Genomic DNA, 14,984 nt, shown 5'->3' with positions numbered 1-14,984 from the left:
TCTTTGTTATATTGTGGGAGAATTTATTGTAACATTTACTTTAGTATTTCTCTACATTTTAGAGTTCATCCTGATACAAGGTCTTTCCAAAAGGTCAGCATTGGGTTCCTCATTCTTTCTACCCTCTCTTTCCTGTAACTGACTCAGAAGACATTACATCTGACTAGAGTTACATTATACAGAACTCTTGCTGAATCTTTTGATTCACATGTTTTCTCTTCCTTTTTGTGAAAACATAACCAGCTTTTGCATAATCCCTTACAAACTAATGATAAAAGACAGATGTTCATTCCTCAAATCAATGTATTTCAAGAGATAATCTTTAAAAAGTTTAAATAATCTCAAGTGGAAAAAGAAACTCATCAAAGACAAGTGAGATAGGGAGAGTGGGAGGGAGACGCAAGAGGGAGGAGATATGGGGATATATGTATATGTGTAGCTTATTAACTTTGTTATACAGCAGAAACTAACACACCATTGTAAAGCAATTATACTCCAATAAAAATGTTAAAAAAAAAGACAAGTGAGAGCAAAACTTTCTAGAATTAAAATATTTGATAGAACTTTAAAAAGGAATCAATGAGAATTAGGTGTTAATAAATGTTAATTAAGCTAATTTGAAATAGGGAGAGCTATTTTCAATTTTGGGGTAATATCTGAACTTGGAAAAAAAGCAAAATGTCAACTTGACCTTAACAGAAACTTGGCAATACAGACGAGCTCCTCTGGATCTTGTAAGGTTCCAGCAATTCAGGAACAATCAGATATTCCAAATTGAGAGAAACTGAAATCCAGTCAAGAATTAGGCTAATTGAGAATGAGGTGTGAAAGTGAAAAGTGTTTTGGATGTTCCTATTTGATGAAACTTAAGAGGCATGGGAATCACATGAACACTGAAAGTAACTTTCTTGAATAAAGCAGACGTGTCTGATGTATTAAAGAGTAGGGTTAATCTTTCAACTTGAAATCAGGTATCCTATTTATTTACAGGGGGATTTACAGTCCTGTTGCCCTGGCTTTCAGGTGCACTTGAGGAAAACACCCTATGAAGTATCCAGTTTGTATGTTGTCTGTAAATTTTATATTCCTTTAAATGCAAAGTCCTTGTAGTTTTTAAGTCATTTTATGTTAATTAGAGCCCTAAACTCTGCAAACATTCATTTCATTGCTGTTCAGTGCCAAGTTTGGGGCTTTCTGGAAGCATGACATAAAGAGTCAGAGAGAAAAGCAGCTTGTTTGGAAAATGATAAATCCAAAGCAGAAAATGATTTAGCCTTAATAACTAGGGCTTTCTGTTGAAAAAATGAAACAGAAATATCTAGTTTGCTTCTCACCCTGTTCCTACGGGCTGGGTTAATGGACTGTTTTATTTTTCATTTACTTACAAGATAGTTATAACAATTGGCATGCATCTACCACTGTACTAGGCACTTCACCAATATTATCTTATTTCTATCCTGAAACAAGCCTATAAGGTTCATACTATTATATAGTCATCATTTTGCAGTTAAGGAAACTAGAGAGGTAAAGTTATTGGCCCAGGATGCTCAGTTGACTAAATGTGAAGACAGCTTTCAAATCCAGACATTCTGGCTTTGTCTATGCCCTTATGTACCATACCCTGCTCTCTGAATCAGAAATAAAAATTTAACAGAAGCAGCTAAATCTAGCACCAGGAGCCGGAGGATGAGGACATCCCAAATGCTCAGACAACCTGAGGGATCAAAACCTGAGAAATCAATTTTACTGTGAGAGCCAAGAGTGTGTGACCAGAACCTAAAAGGAGAGGAGAAGGACAGAAATCAGTCAGGACTGGAAAATGAAATAGTAGTAAAGAAATTGGGAGCCCAGTGGAATGGCCAAGAAAGAATTTGCAACATCTACATACTGCGTTAGGACTCCTAGCCACTGGGTCATGGGTGGATGGGTTAATTTAAAGTAACAAAGCAGGTCTTGAGAAACACTTCCCCCTGTGAATTTATCTCATTCCCTTTCCTCAGCCTTCTAGCACAGTAAGGGTATAGGACAAGAGGAAAAACAGATGGAATGTACCAATTTAATTCATTTCCTCTAACATTTTGAAAATTACTATTCCTTCTTTATACACTCTTCTCACTAATAATTGCTTCCTTTTTATTACTAGGAGCGTTCATTTGATAAAGGCAACTCTTGGCTCTGAAATACTGTTACGTTCAGGATCGAAACAAGATCCAGGTAACATATTATTCTTATCACAAACAAGATATAGGAAAATGGATCTGAGACAGGTTGGCACTGGAACTTGTGGCCCAGTGCTTGCACCTGGACAAATGTCTCCTCAAGCAATAAAATACAAAGAAAGTATAAGGGACTAAAAATAACTGCATACATGCACAGTTGGGCAAATTATGGACAAAAAGATACAGAGATCAAAGACCCAACTGCCACTTCTGAAGAGCCGGGAGCAAAACAATGGTGTTGGGAGCAAAAGCAGGGTATCACGCATGCCCCCTGCACACAAATCACCACCAAAGGGGTGGGCAAGCCCACCTAAGCCACCCCTCCGGCCTGACCCCTGGACCTGCCCCTACCCTCAGTGCATATAAGGAAGCAGCTTGCTGCCTGCCTTGGACAGCCAGCAAGCAAGGGAACCTGTTACTTGTTCTTGCTCCCCGCTCCTGCAGCAGGAGGCCCAATAAAGCCTTGCCTGAATTTGTTGTCTGGCCTCTTATCAATTTCTATTGATTAAGGAGGCCAAGAACCCTGGTTGGTAACAGATCTAAAATTCTCAGTCTTGTAATATGTTATGTGAACACAAATACCATCACCAGGTAAATTATATTTGATACATAAACCAGCTGGAAGGTGGGTATCTAGGTCTGATTATACCATTCTCTTTATTTTTATATAACATTAAAATAAAAGCAATTAGGCAACTGACTTTCAGTAACAATGGTGACTTGAACATAATCTTTAATTGGCACCTCTCCTCCAGATTCTCCCTGAACTTGGGAAAGGTATATAAAAATATTGGGAAGTCTATTTTAGTCTGTAAACCAGGAAACTGAAAAGTATATGCAAGGAACTCCTTCAGTATCTGAAATGGACACTACTACATCCTTAGCTAGAGTGCAGGAATATGTGGTGAATGTGATCCACACAGTAGGTTATTGTATATTTGGGGAACAATTTCACTTTACCAATATCCTTGAGAAAGCTATAGATAAAAGAGCAAAGATTTTTTAAAAAGTATGTTTACTCCGTGCATGGCATATTCATGGGGCAGTAGTCTTGCTGAAAGAGTGACCATTTAACCTAGAGAGAAAGTGGCCCAGCTAGTAGCCCGCAACACACTTATCAGGACCTCCTTCAGCAAAGAGATGCTGCTCTATAGTAAGAAAGCCTCTAGAAGGAACACTTCCTCCTTCCATATTCTATTCCATATGACACCTTGATGTCCAAATTGGCAAAGTTAACTCACAATAAATCAAACATTTTCCTTCTCTCTTTAACTGCCCCTGGCCTGGGAGATTCTACCAGAAATACACAAAATCTTTTTGGAGAACCTATCCCAATTCACAATACCGCATGAGCACAGATCTGCCTCTATAAAGATGTACAAAGAGAAAAAAATCACTAGGATGAGAAATGCTTCAGCAGTTCAAGAGAATCTGAGGAATGAGAAACAACTATCCTTCTTTGAAATGATGTTTCTGCAAGGTAGAAGGTAGGATGTTAGAAAATCTTTTATTTTCAGCAAGGCAGAAGACATTGCTAGAGGAAGACAGGCTCAAAGAGGGAAATTATGACATTAAGAAAGAAAATTGCATGGAAAGGGAAAACATGATTGCAAAATTCTAAAAAGCAGTAGAAGCAGCAAGACTCAATGAGAATACTAAAGACAAGTGGAACAATGAAATAGAAGACACAGAGTTTTCTTTTTTTTAACATAACTCAGACAAAAGGGTGGCAGCATGAGATTAATAAGGAAAAAAATGAGACATGGAGGAACTATTGATTCATAAGTTTATCAATACAGTTAACAAATATATATATATATATGTGTGTATATATATATATATATATATATATATATATATATATTTTTTTTTTTTTTTTTTTTTTTTGCAGTACGCGGGCCTCTCACCGCTGCGGCCTCTCCCGCTGCAGAGCACAGGCTCCGGACGTGCAGGCTCAGTGGCCAGGGCTCACGGGCCCAGCTGCTCTGCGGCATGTGGGATCTTCCCGGACCGGGGCACGAACCCGTGTCCCCTGCATCGGCGGGCGGACTCCCAACCACTGCGTCACCAGGGAAACCCAACAAATATTTTCTGATCACCCACTATTTGAAGGCACTGTTGCAAGCACAGGTGACAGAATGGTGAGCAAGACAATGTTCTTGCCTCACAGGGGTTAAATTATAGTGAGTGGTACTGATAACAATCACCTAGCAAATAAATGTATAATAAAAGGTCGGGTAGTGTCAAATGCTATAAAAAACAACCAAAGCAAGGTAAGAGTATAGAGCATGATAATGGGGTTGCCAGAGAGGTCCTCTTTGAGGTGACATTTGAGCAGATAATGCAAAAATGTAAGAGGGTGAACAATGTAAAGAGCATTGCAGGCAGAGTTTAGCAAGTTCAAAGACCATGAGCAAGGATGAGTATGTGTGTATTCAAGTAGATATAGTGGAATGACCAAGGGTAGAATGCTAGAAAAGGAAGTCAGAGAGTTAGTCAATGGCAGATAATTTAGGTTCTAGAAGATCATAGGAGTTTGGATTTATCACAAGAGTAAGGTGAAGCCACTGGAGGGTTTTAAGCAGGTAAGTAACTCAGCTTATATTTTAAAGAGATAATGTTTGAAATAAGAAAATATACATGTATCTGCTTTAGCTTCTTTTTCTTTTTCAAAAAGAGAAGTGAAAGTATAAATCAGAGCTAAAGAAATTGCTTACCTATGGCAACTGAGTGGAAGGAAACAGGGTAGAAAAAGGGAAGGAAGTAACATGTCCCTGTAAGATTTTTACATGCTCATAAATGAAAACAAACAGAAACAAAGGAACCAAGCTATAGTCCAGTAAACAACATAAGTGTTCTTGAAAAAGGGGCATGGGAGAAATGATCTAAGTAACTCTTGAACATGTATTTTGAACACATGCTTTGAATTTAAAAAGAAAATAATGACAAATTTCTGACTCTTCTTAATAGATCTGTGCCCAGAAGTAATGAAAATGTCTGTGTCTTGGCTTTGTAAGCTTTCCACTCCCATTCATTCAATCCACAGCGTTATTGCTCAGAGCTATTGGTGTACACCTGTAAGCTAGTCCCTTGAAGCTTAATTTGAATGATGATACAGCAGTGATATCATGGACTTCAGAAGACTACAGATAAGGTTTTAAATTTCAAATTTGCTCTTTGTTAGCTCTTGGCATTGGGCAGATCACTTAATCTCTTTGACTATGGCTTTCCCCATCAGTAAAGTGAACAATAACAAAATCTAATTGACTGGAATATAGTGAAAATTAAATGACATAATTAGGCAAAGAGTGCTGAGCATGCACTCTCTATCCTGACAGAAAAGCAATCAAGCCTCCATCTTGTTAGAATGGTTAGGATAGCCAACGTTAAATTATGAATGACTACATTCTATACACATGATTGAAGGCTAAACTCAAGAACCAAGTAGCAGGAATTAAGTTTGAAATATAATCTAATATCAATAGTCAATTAATATAGGATTTATTTGGGGGATTTCATGTAAGTTAGAGAAGTTACCTCCTTGGTGATGATGAAACCTCTGTAATCCATAATTAAATATAATAAGTGTTGAATATTTCCTTCCCTTAAGACTGAAAAGCCAATTATATGGACTTCAGTAGCTTTTGGTCTTGACACAAAAATAAAGAAAAGTAACAGTAAGAAAATACATATCCTTAATCATCTTTAGCTTCATCACATCTTTGATTTTCCAACATTGGAGTAAATGTGAATATAGAATGAAGCAGTGTTTTTTCTTACTGATCCTAGTTATTAGGATGCTTTAAGACTGACTCTATTTTTGCTATTGAATAGTTGCTTATAAAAACTAAATTTTATACTGTCTTTTCCTAAATTTAATGTAAGCTCTATTAATAATACTCCTTGTAACATTATAAAGAAAATGAAAAAAATGCACATTTAAGCATGATTTGAGAAATGCAATGACACTATGAGCTACAAGGCAATAGCTTTAAAAATTACTATTCATTTCAAAACAATATCACATAATTCTTTCCTTGTCCTGTCAACAGTCTTATGTTAATATTTTAGACTCAGATGAACAGTCCAAAATATATTTGGAATATATATTCCAGCATATTTGGAATTTTTGCATGAAAATAAGGAGGCATTGTAAATCAGTGGGGAATGGAAGAATAATAAAATGTATGCTGTTAGGATATTGACTATTTAGAAGAAAATAAAGTTTGAATACTAATCATCATATGTAAAAATGAAATCTAGATGGACTAAAAATTCAAGCAATATTTGGAAGAAAACATACAGAAATGTTTTAATAATATTGAAGTAGAAGAATATCTTTCAGGTGATGCACCAAACCCAGAAGGCATATAGATATAACATGATAGACTTGATGATATAGACATTATAAATTTTGTATAGTGAAAGATGTCATAAATGACAAGCAATGAAAGATTGGAAAACAATATAAAAAAACTTCAACAAAGCAATACAGGTGTGAACAACTGAATAGAAAAGTGGGGAAATAATACAGACAATCCACAGAAAATAAGTAGAAATAGACAATAAACACATAAAATGATGTCCAGGCTTACTGACAAGGAAGGAACCCAACAAGCCTCACTAGTTGAATGGAAATGGTACACTCAAGAGAACAGCTGGATTGGCGGGAGAAGCATTTTGTCCTTACATCAGAAACAGGCAGCTACACCTTTGGAGGAAACATTATCTTCAACTCCAATGCCTTCATGAAGCAACACTGCTGGCCCAATGGGGTCTTTGATTTACAGGTGTTCTTCTAAATTTCTAAGCCTGATTTACTGATAGCTCAGCTAAATTAAAACTTAGGACTTCCCTTGTGGTGCAGTGGTTAAGAATCCACCTGCCAATGCAGGGGACATGGGTTCGAGCCCTGGTCTGGGAAGATTCCACATGCTGCAGAGCAACTAAGCCCGTGCACCACAACTACTTAGCCTGTGTGCCACAACTACTGAAGCCTGCGTGCCTGGAGCCCATGCTCTGCAACAAAAGAAGCCACCAAAATGAGAAGCACGTGCACTGCGAAGCATGCACACTGCAATGAAGAGTTGCCCCCGCTCGTCGCTACTAGAGAAAGCCTGGGCGCAGCAATGAAGACCCAATGCAGCCAAAAATAAATAAATTAAATTAAATTAATTAAAAAAAACTTAATGGTGTTCATTGGGTTGCTACTGGTATTCAGTCTTAGTGCTAGATATTTGTAAACAAAGGTGGATGTGGTTACTCTACTCACTGTGCAGAACTCAAGGTAGTCTTAATAGCTCTGGCCAATACTATCCTTGATGAATCTTTTCACATTTTTACTAATTCTTGGGTTGTTGCCAATATCCCAGGTATCTGGTCTACCACTTGGAAGACCTCAGACTGGTGGATTAAATGCACCCTTTTTTTTGAGCCATGAACTGTGGAAACAAATCTCAGCTGGCAATCAGAGTTACTCATGTAGATGTCTATGGTAAGGGTCCATTCTCTAATGAGACCAACTGGAATCAAGATGCTGATCAAGCCTACTCAGATGGCCACCATCACTACCTAAATTTATCATTGGACTGGACATGGCAATACCTCCACTTTCATAGACTGTTCATAAAGAATTGTATGTTTCTGATCTAGAAGTCATTACTTTATGCCAAACTTGTGACTCTTGCCAAAAGTTGACCCATCTGACTCACATGTGGAATGACACATTGCAGGAGTCATTGCCTCTACCTTCTGGCAAATTGACTACATGGAATCTTTGATTCCCATCTTAAGGATATCTGTGGTACTTCATGACTGTCACCACTTATTCTGGTCGTAGGGTTGCTGTTCCAGTCCAATCAGTAAAATCTGGCCACCGAACTATGACTCTAAAATCTAAATTGTGCCATGTTCTACTTTCCAAACCATCTACAGTTTGACAATGGTTTGCCTTTTGTCCTAAAGGCCACTGAAAATAGGCTGATTATCATGGTATTTGATGTACATTCATGGCCCTTATCATCTTCAGGCTGCTGGCATCATTGAGAGGTAGAATGCATTTAAAAAAAATCATCTAAAAATTATTTCTGACTCTATCGACCTTGTCTCTTCCTGGTAAAACAAACAGTGTGATCACTGAATGTGGCCATCTCAGAATGGGTTGATCTCCTCTTGCCTTCCTCCTGGGTAATGATCACAGGAAAGGGGAGGTGAAATATATAAAACTATTTTGAAAATTCAGGATTCTTCCCTGACTATTCCTGGGCATGATGTGTGTCTTTCTCCTACCAGTAACCTCAGGTTGGCCTGATTGGTACACCCTCTGGGTGGCAGCCTGGCCAGAAGGGAAGCTAGGAGATTGAAACATAATTCTGTTTCAGTCACCTGGATTCTAGCAACATGGATCATGTGTAGGCATCCTTCAGGGCACTCTACATCACTTCTGGAGAATATGGGGGCAAGGAAATGAAGCACTTGTTGATGTTCACATACTGTTTGCTACATTGTGAGTAACAAAGCCCTTTATCTCTGAACTTGGAGTCTCGTGTCTCCTACCAGCATCCATGGAAAAGTAACAGACTAATATAATAGCTTGTAAGAAAAGTAAAATCAAATCCTAGACTGGCACCCACATGAGTCTGATGCTCACTAAAAGTTGAAAAGCACTGAATTTGGTTGTGAAACAAAAGAGATTAAATATCCCTTGAAAACACAAACTATGCCTATTTTTTTGATCACTCCAATGCACCTGGTTTGTTTTACAAAGTTTGTGCTGCTTAAATGTCAATTAACTGAATTATACAGGGAGCCATTATTTTAAAAGGAATACGTGCATTACAGTGTAGGACTGCTGGTATACACATACTTTTTGATTCATTCAATATAAAATATATGCATATCCAAGAGAAATATCTTCCTGTTCTATAAGCCATTATAACTACAGTTGGTACAATGTTTGTTAGTTTCAGTTTTCATTATCAGGGAGTTGGTAAATTATATTTAATGATAACATTTTATTGGATTCAAGAAAATATTTCCCATATTAGTTTAAAAATTAGCCCTTAGATATCACATCTTCATTTTTTGTATATCATAAAACCATTTTATTAAATAGTGAGCTTTACTGAAAGATTTCTAGTTAAATTAAAAGAAGTAAGGAAATGGATTTTCATAGCAAATTGTCAACTCAAGGATAGCTTTTCTGAACTTCTTATATTCTCCTTTTCATTTTTAACTTTTTTTTCCCTAGCTGGTTCTGTGTTAATCCAGTGAGACTCAAAAATGTCAACTCACCATTTATCTCCAAAAGAGAAAATATCCTTTCCTAATACTGCAATGAATGCCATCACTAAAGATGAAATTTCATCATAAGTGTCTACAAAAAGAGACAAAAAGATCATAATAAAAATTGTAGGTCTTTTTTGTGTGATAAGGTAACATTTGAGAATGTTCACTGGTGCTGTCTTTGGCCGACAAAAGTAATTAATTCCAGCATGCATCTACCTAGTAGAATATAAAGGTTACTTGAAAGTGTGTGTGTGCGTGTGTGTTTGTGTGTGTGTGCATGAGATGAATTTAAGCTTCCTGTGTAGAAAATGTGAGTCAGAGTAAAGCAATGGATTTCCTTTGCTTCTTTAATCCTCAACCACAAGTAACATTTTCTAAATTGCAGGTCTCTATATTTTTAGGCTACCATAATCACTACAGTGTTAAATCCAGAGTTTTGCACACACACTTACATTTCACCTTCCAAATTAATTTTGAATTAAGTTTTGAATTAATTTTGAATTTCATCAGTTTTGACTGATGAAAATATAATCAAAGTTATATGAGCTAGACCGTATTGTATGTATTTTATGGGAAGCCTTTATACTTCTAATACAACTCTAGTTTAAGTGATGGGGAATATTTCATTTCATAGGGATATCCCATGCATAATTTTCACAATATGCTGCTTTATCTGATGTTATCTCAATTCATTTTTTCCCCAATGAAATCTAATATCAGAACCTTGAACTAAGGCAGGGAGACAGTCCAATGTAATAAAAAGTTATCTAAACTCTTTTGTTACAACTGTACTTCTCCCAGTGCTCCCATTTAGTCACCAGTTGTAATATGCTTGTTGTAAATTTCAGGGTATTTTTTAAGTCTTGGTTTGAAAGTACCAGGAAGTTCAAATCTCATGAGTTAATTTCATATCCTGCCATAGTAAATGGAATCCTGTATTGAATCTCTTACATACAAGAAAGGTCAGTTTCACTGTAAATATCATTTCTGCATTGAAACAAGACATTGCTTAGCTACTGGCACATGTGGTTTTTCACTTATAGGCTTCCCTAGAATAGTTTTTTGAGTCTTAAAGTCGAGTTCTTTTTAGTATGAATTGTGATCCAGGAACAAGAGATCTAGGTAGGTGACTCTTTTAATCAAGAGTCAGAGAGCTCTGAGGAATGAATTCAGCCTCTGTTACCTAAGAGCTGTGTGATCTACAGCAAATTACTCAGTGTCTTTGATCTTGAGTTTCCCCATTTACTGAATGAGGATTTAAGGTCATTGTGAGAATTATAGGAGATAAATTACCTGACAAATAGTAACCACTAAATAAATGACTGCTATCATTATGTGTCATTCCCACTTTAGTTTCTTCTATTCACTCCAACCAACACACTCTTATTCCCTTGGTACCTAAAGAAATCTTACCTCTCTTATAAGGTGTATCTCAAATTCAACTTTTCTTTTGAAACTTTTCAAAATGTCCTGAGGTGGAGGTGATTTCTCTACCACCCGAAGCTCTTCAATACCTCTTGTAAGTAAAAGTAAAGTGAAAAGGAATCATTATCTTCTTTAAAGTTTTCTATCACACTGTTATTTTCCTAATTACATACTTGATTGTTAAAGCTATTAAATCCACACATTAACCATAGGAGCACTGAGAGCAGTACATAGCACTGAGAACAGAGATTCATGTAAGATTTATTTAATAAATATGTGTTAAGACAATGGATATGTGAGTGAGTGTATGAAACCTGGGTCTCTTTTTTTTAATTAATTAATTTATTAAAAAAAATTTTTTTTGGCTGCGTTGTGTTCGTTGCTGTGTGTGGGCTTTCTCTAGTTGTGGCAAACGGGCTACTCTTCGTTGCAGTGCACAGGCTTCTCATTGCAGTGGCTTCTTTTGTTGCAGAGCATGGGCTCTAGGCTCACAGGCTTTAGTAGTTGTGGCATGCAGGCTCAGTAGTTGTGGCTCGTGGGCTCTAGAGCACAGGCTCAGTAGTTGTGGCACATGGGCTTAGTTACTCTGCAGCATGTGGGATCTTCACTGACCGTGTCCCCTGCATTGGCAGGCAGATTCTTAACCACTGTGCCACCAGGGAAGACCCTGAAACCTAGGTCTCTGTTTCCAGTTGTAGTAACATGATTTATTCTTCAATTATGAAATGTATCTTTGTATTTTTCCTGTACACAGAATTTTAATATTTAGTATATGTGGTTCATTTAGGTGAAAATAAGGGGGTAAGGCTGAAAATGTTTATGAATAAAAAGGAAATAAAACAAAAGATCTTGTTTTGTTACATTAAAACTAACATTATTGGGCTTCCCTGGTGGCGCAGTGGTTGAGAGTCCGCCTGCCGATGCAGGGGACACAGGTTCGTGCCCCGGTCTGGGAGGATCCCACGTGCCGCAGAGCGGCTGGGCCCATGAGCCATGGCCGCTGGGCCTGCGCGTCCGGAGCCTGTGCTCCGCAGCGGGAGAGGCCACAACAGTGAGAGGCCCGCATACCGCAAAAAAAATAAATAAATAAAACTAACATTATTTACTCTTCAAAAAATACTGGCACTTCTAAGAGTTTATAAAGAAAATATAGAGAAGAAGCTTTTTTTTTTTTTTTATTAAACATGAGTTATCTTTAAGCTCACTTTATTACAGTGGCAAAAAAACCGGATCCAGTGTTGGCAATTCTCCCAAAGTATAGATTATTTTAGACAGCTTTTTTTTTTTTTGCCAGAAAAGGGAAAAATGATTCCTTGACATAAAATCATTTTAACCACATGCCAATTGATAGTGTTTTTCAACTATTTTTTTTTAGGCAAATGTGCAACTTGAATAATTACCTAGTGAATTTTATCGTGATATTTGGACTGTATAGACATCTGTTCTTCTGAACTTGCTACTTGCTTCACTCAAATAATGATCTAAGTAATTGCCTCATTTCCTTGAAGTAAATCCAAATTTTACACAATAATTAAATTTACTAAGCAATCAAGCTTAGGTCAACTCAATTGAGCAAATATGTATTAAAGGGGCTGATATGTGCAATAAAAAAAGGTACAATCTGCTATGATAGGTTCTAGAATTGGAATATGATTTTATTGTCTCACATAGCACCACCATAATAGATGTGTTAGAAAACAAAATTTAGCCCCAGTAAATTCCAATTGGCTTTATTAGGTGATTCATGAATCAGGCAGCATCCCATCTAGCAACTAGAAGGGTGCTCTGAGGTGTTGTACAAAATGGAAGGTTTTTATAGAAAGAAGGGTGGGGCAAGGGAGCTCTTAGCAAAAGAAAAGACATGATTAATTTTAGGCCAGAACATCTTTTTATTACGCAGATTGCCTCTTCTTTTTCTGGGGGATGAAGAGTGTTCATGTGACAGATTACCACATTGGTGTTGAGCAGAAAATTATAAACTGGTTGATTAAGATTACATCTAGTAGGGACTTCCCTGGTGGCACAGTGGTTAAGAATCCGCCTGCCAATGCAGGGGACATGAGTTTGATACCTGATCAGGGAAGATCCCACATGCTGCGGAGCAACTAAGCCCGTGTGCCACAACTACTGAGCCTGCGCTCTAGAGCCCACATGCCACAACTACTGAAACCCTTGTGCCTAGAGCCTGTGCTCTGCAACAAGAGAAGCCACTGCATTGAGAAGCCCACACATTGCAACACAGAGTAGACCCTGCTCACTGCAACTAGAGAAAAGCCCGCATGCAGCAACAAAGACCCACTGCAGCCAAAAATAAATAAATTTATTTATAAATAAATTTAATAAATTTATTTTAAAAAAGGTTACATCTAGTAGAAAAGAATCCAAGTTGCAAAGGAAGAATGAAAACTGTCACTGTTTGCAGATGACATGATACTACACACAGAAAATCTTAAAGATGCCACCAGAAAACTACTAGAGCTTATCAATAAATTCAGTAAAGTTGCAGGATACAAAATTAATATATAGAAATCTGTTGCATTTCTGTATACTAACAATGAACTATCAGAAAGAGAAATTAAAGGAACAATTCCATTTACTGTAAGAGGGAAGAACAAATCTGACTCCATATTGGATGTTTCTTTTACTTTAACCGTCATATTTTAGTGCTTTTGCTACAAGTTAGTCACTAAAGGGATGCTGCCTGTAGCTTAAAGTATACATAATAGCCTATTTCTGGGAACCCTGCCTCCTATGCCTGAGCTTAAACTAAAATACCTTTGTTTATCTCACAGGAAACATACTGACCAGGCCCACCTATGCATGGCTGCAGGAAAGAAGAAATTAACATCCTCCCCCTCCAGAGTCTGGCTGGAACTAGAAAATATTTGCAACATCTTATTGCCTTTTTTTTTACTTTATCTCCTTACTTCCCCCTCTTTGCTCTATGAAAGAAACTAGCATACAAACCCAGGCAAGATGGTTTTTTGGAACACTAGTCTACCATCTTCTCTGCTGGCTTTCTGAATAAAGTTGCTATTGCTTGCCCAACAACTTGTCTCTTGATTTGATTGGCCTGTCATGTGGTGAGCAGTACGAGCTTGGGACTCAGTAAGATTACCAGTGCATCAAAAAGAGTAAAATGCCTAGGATTAAACCTACCTAAGGAGGTAAAAGATCTGTATTCAGAAAACTATAAGACTTTATAGGAATGTAAATTGGTGCAGCCACTGTGAAAAACAGTATGGAGGATTCTCAAAAAACTAAAAATGGAACTACCATATGACCCAGCAATTCCACTCCTGGGTATATATCCAAAACAAACAAAAAACTGAAAACACTAATTTGAAAAGATACATACACTCCAGTGTTCATAGCAGCATTATTTACAATTACCAAGCTATGGAAGCAGACTAAGTGACCATTAACAGATGGGTGAATAAAGAAGATGTGGTATATATATATATACAATGGAATACTACTCAGCCATAAAAAATGAAGTTTTGCCATCTGCAACAACATGGATGGATGTGGAGAGTATTATGCTAAGTGAAATGAGACAGAAAAAAAATACTGTATGATATCACTATATGAGGAATTTTAAAAAGAAAACTAGTGAATATAACAAAAAGGAAACAGACTCACAGATATAGAAAACAAACTAGTGGTTACCAGTGGGGAAAGGGAAGTGGTGGGGGGCAATATAGGGATAGGGGATTAAGGCATACAAACTATTAGGTATAAAATAAGCTACAAGGATATATTATACGACACGGGGAATATAGCCAATATTCTATAATAACTATAAATGAAGTATAACCTTTAAAAATTGTGAATCCCTATGTTGCACACCTGTAACTTATATAATATTGTACATAAGCTGTACCTCAATTAAGAAAAATTACATTCCTGATGAAAGTTGAAACTGCAATTAGGTATTAAATCTAGGTTTGGTACCATGGGCTTTAGCATAAGTGATGCCATTTTGGGCCTGTGTTGTTGTTTTAACAGATATAATATTTTAAAATAAAATTAGCAAGAATGAAAATATATTTC

At 37.0% G+C, this 14,984-nt stretch overlaps 1 long non-coding RNA gene across 1 annotated transcript; it reads left to right on the top strand.

Moving 5' to 3' along the window:
- The first annotated feature begins 4,198 nt into the window (after positions 1 to 4,198).
- On the top strand, positions 4,199 to 13,912 carry LOC309812234. Its single transcript, XR_014295304.1, has 3 exons — positions 4,199 to 4,360; positions 7,592 to 7,713; positions 13,724 to 13,912. It is a non-coding gene; the product is annotated as an uncharacterized lncRNA (long non-coding RNA).
- Positions 13,913 to 14,984: the final 1,072 nt, after the last annotated feature.

This window comes from Mesoplodon mirus (genome assembly GCF_964341445.2).
Source record: "Mesoplodon mirus genome assembly, chromosome: 11".
NCBI classification, from domain to species: Eukaryota; Metazoa; Chordata; class Mammalia; order Artiodactyla; family Ziphiidae; genus Mesoplodon; species Mesoplodon mirus.
This window is presented reverse-complemented; position numbering and strand designations above follow the sequence as displayed.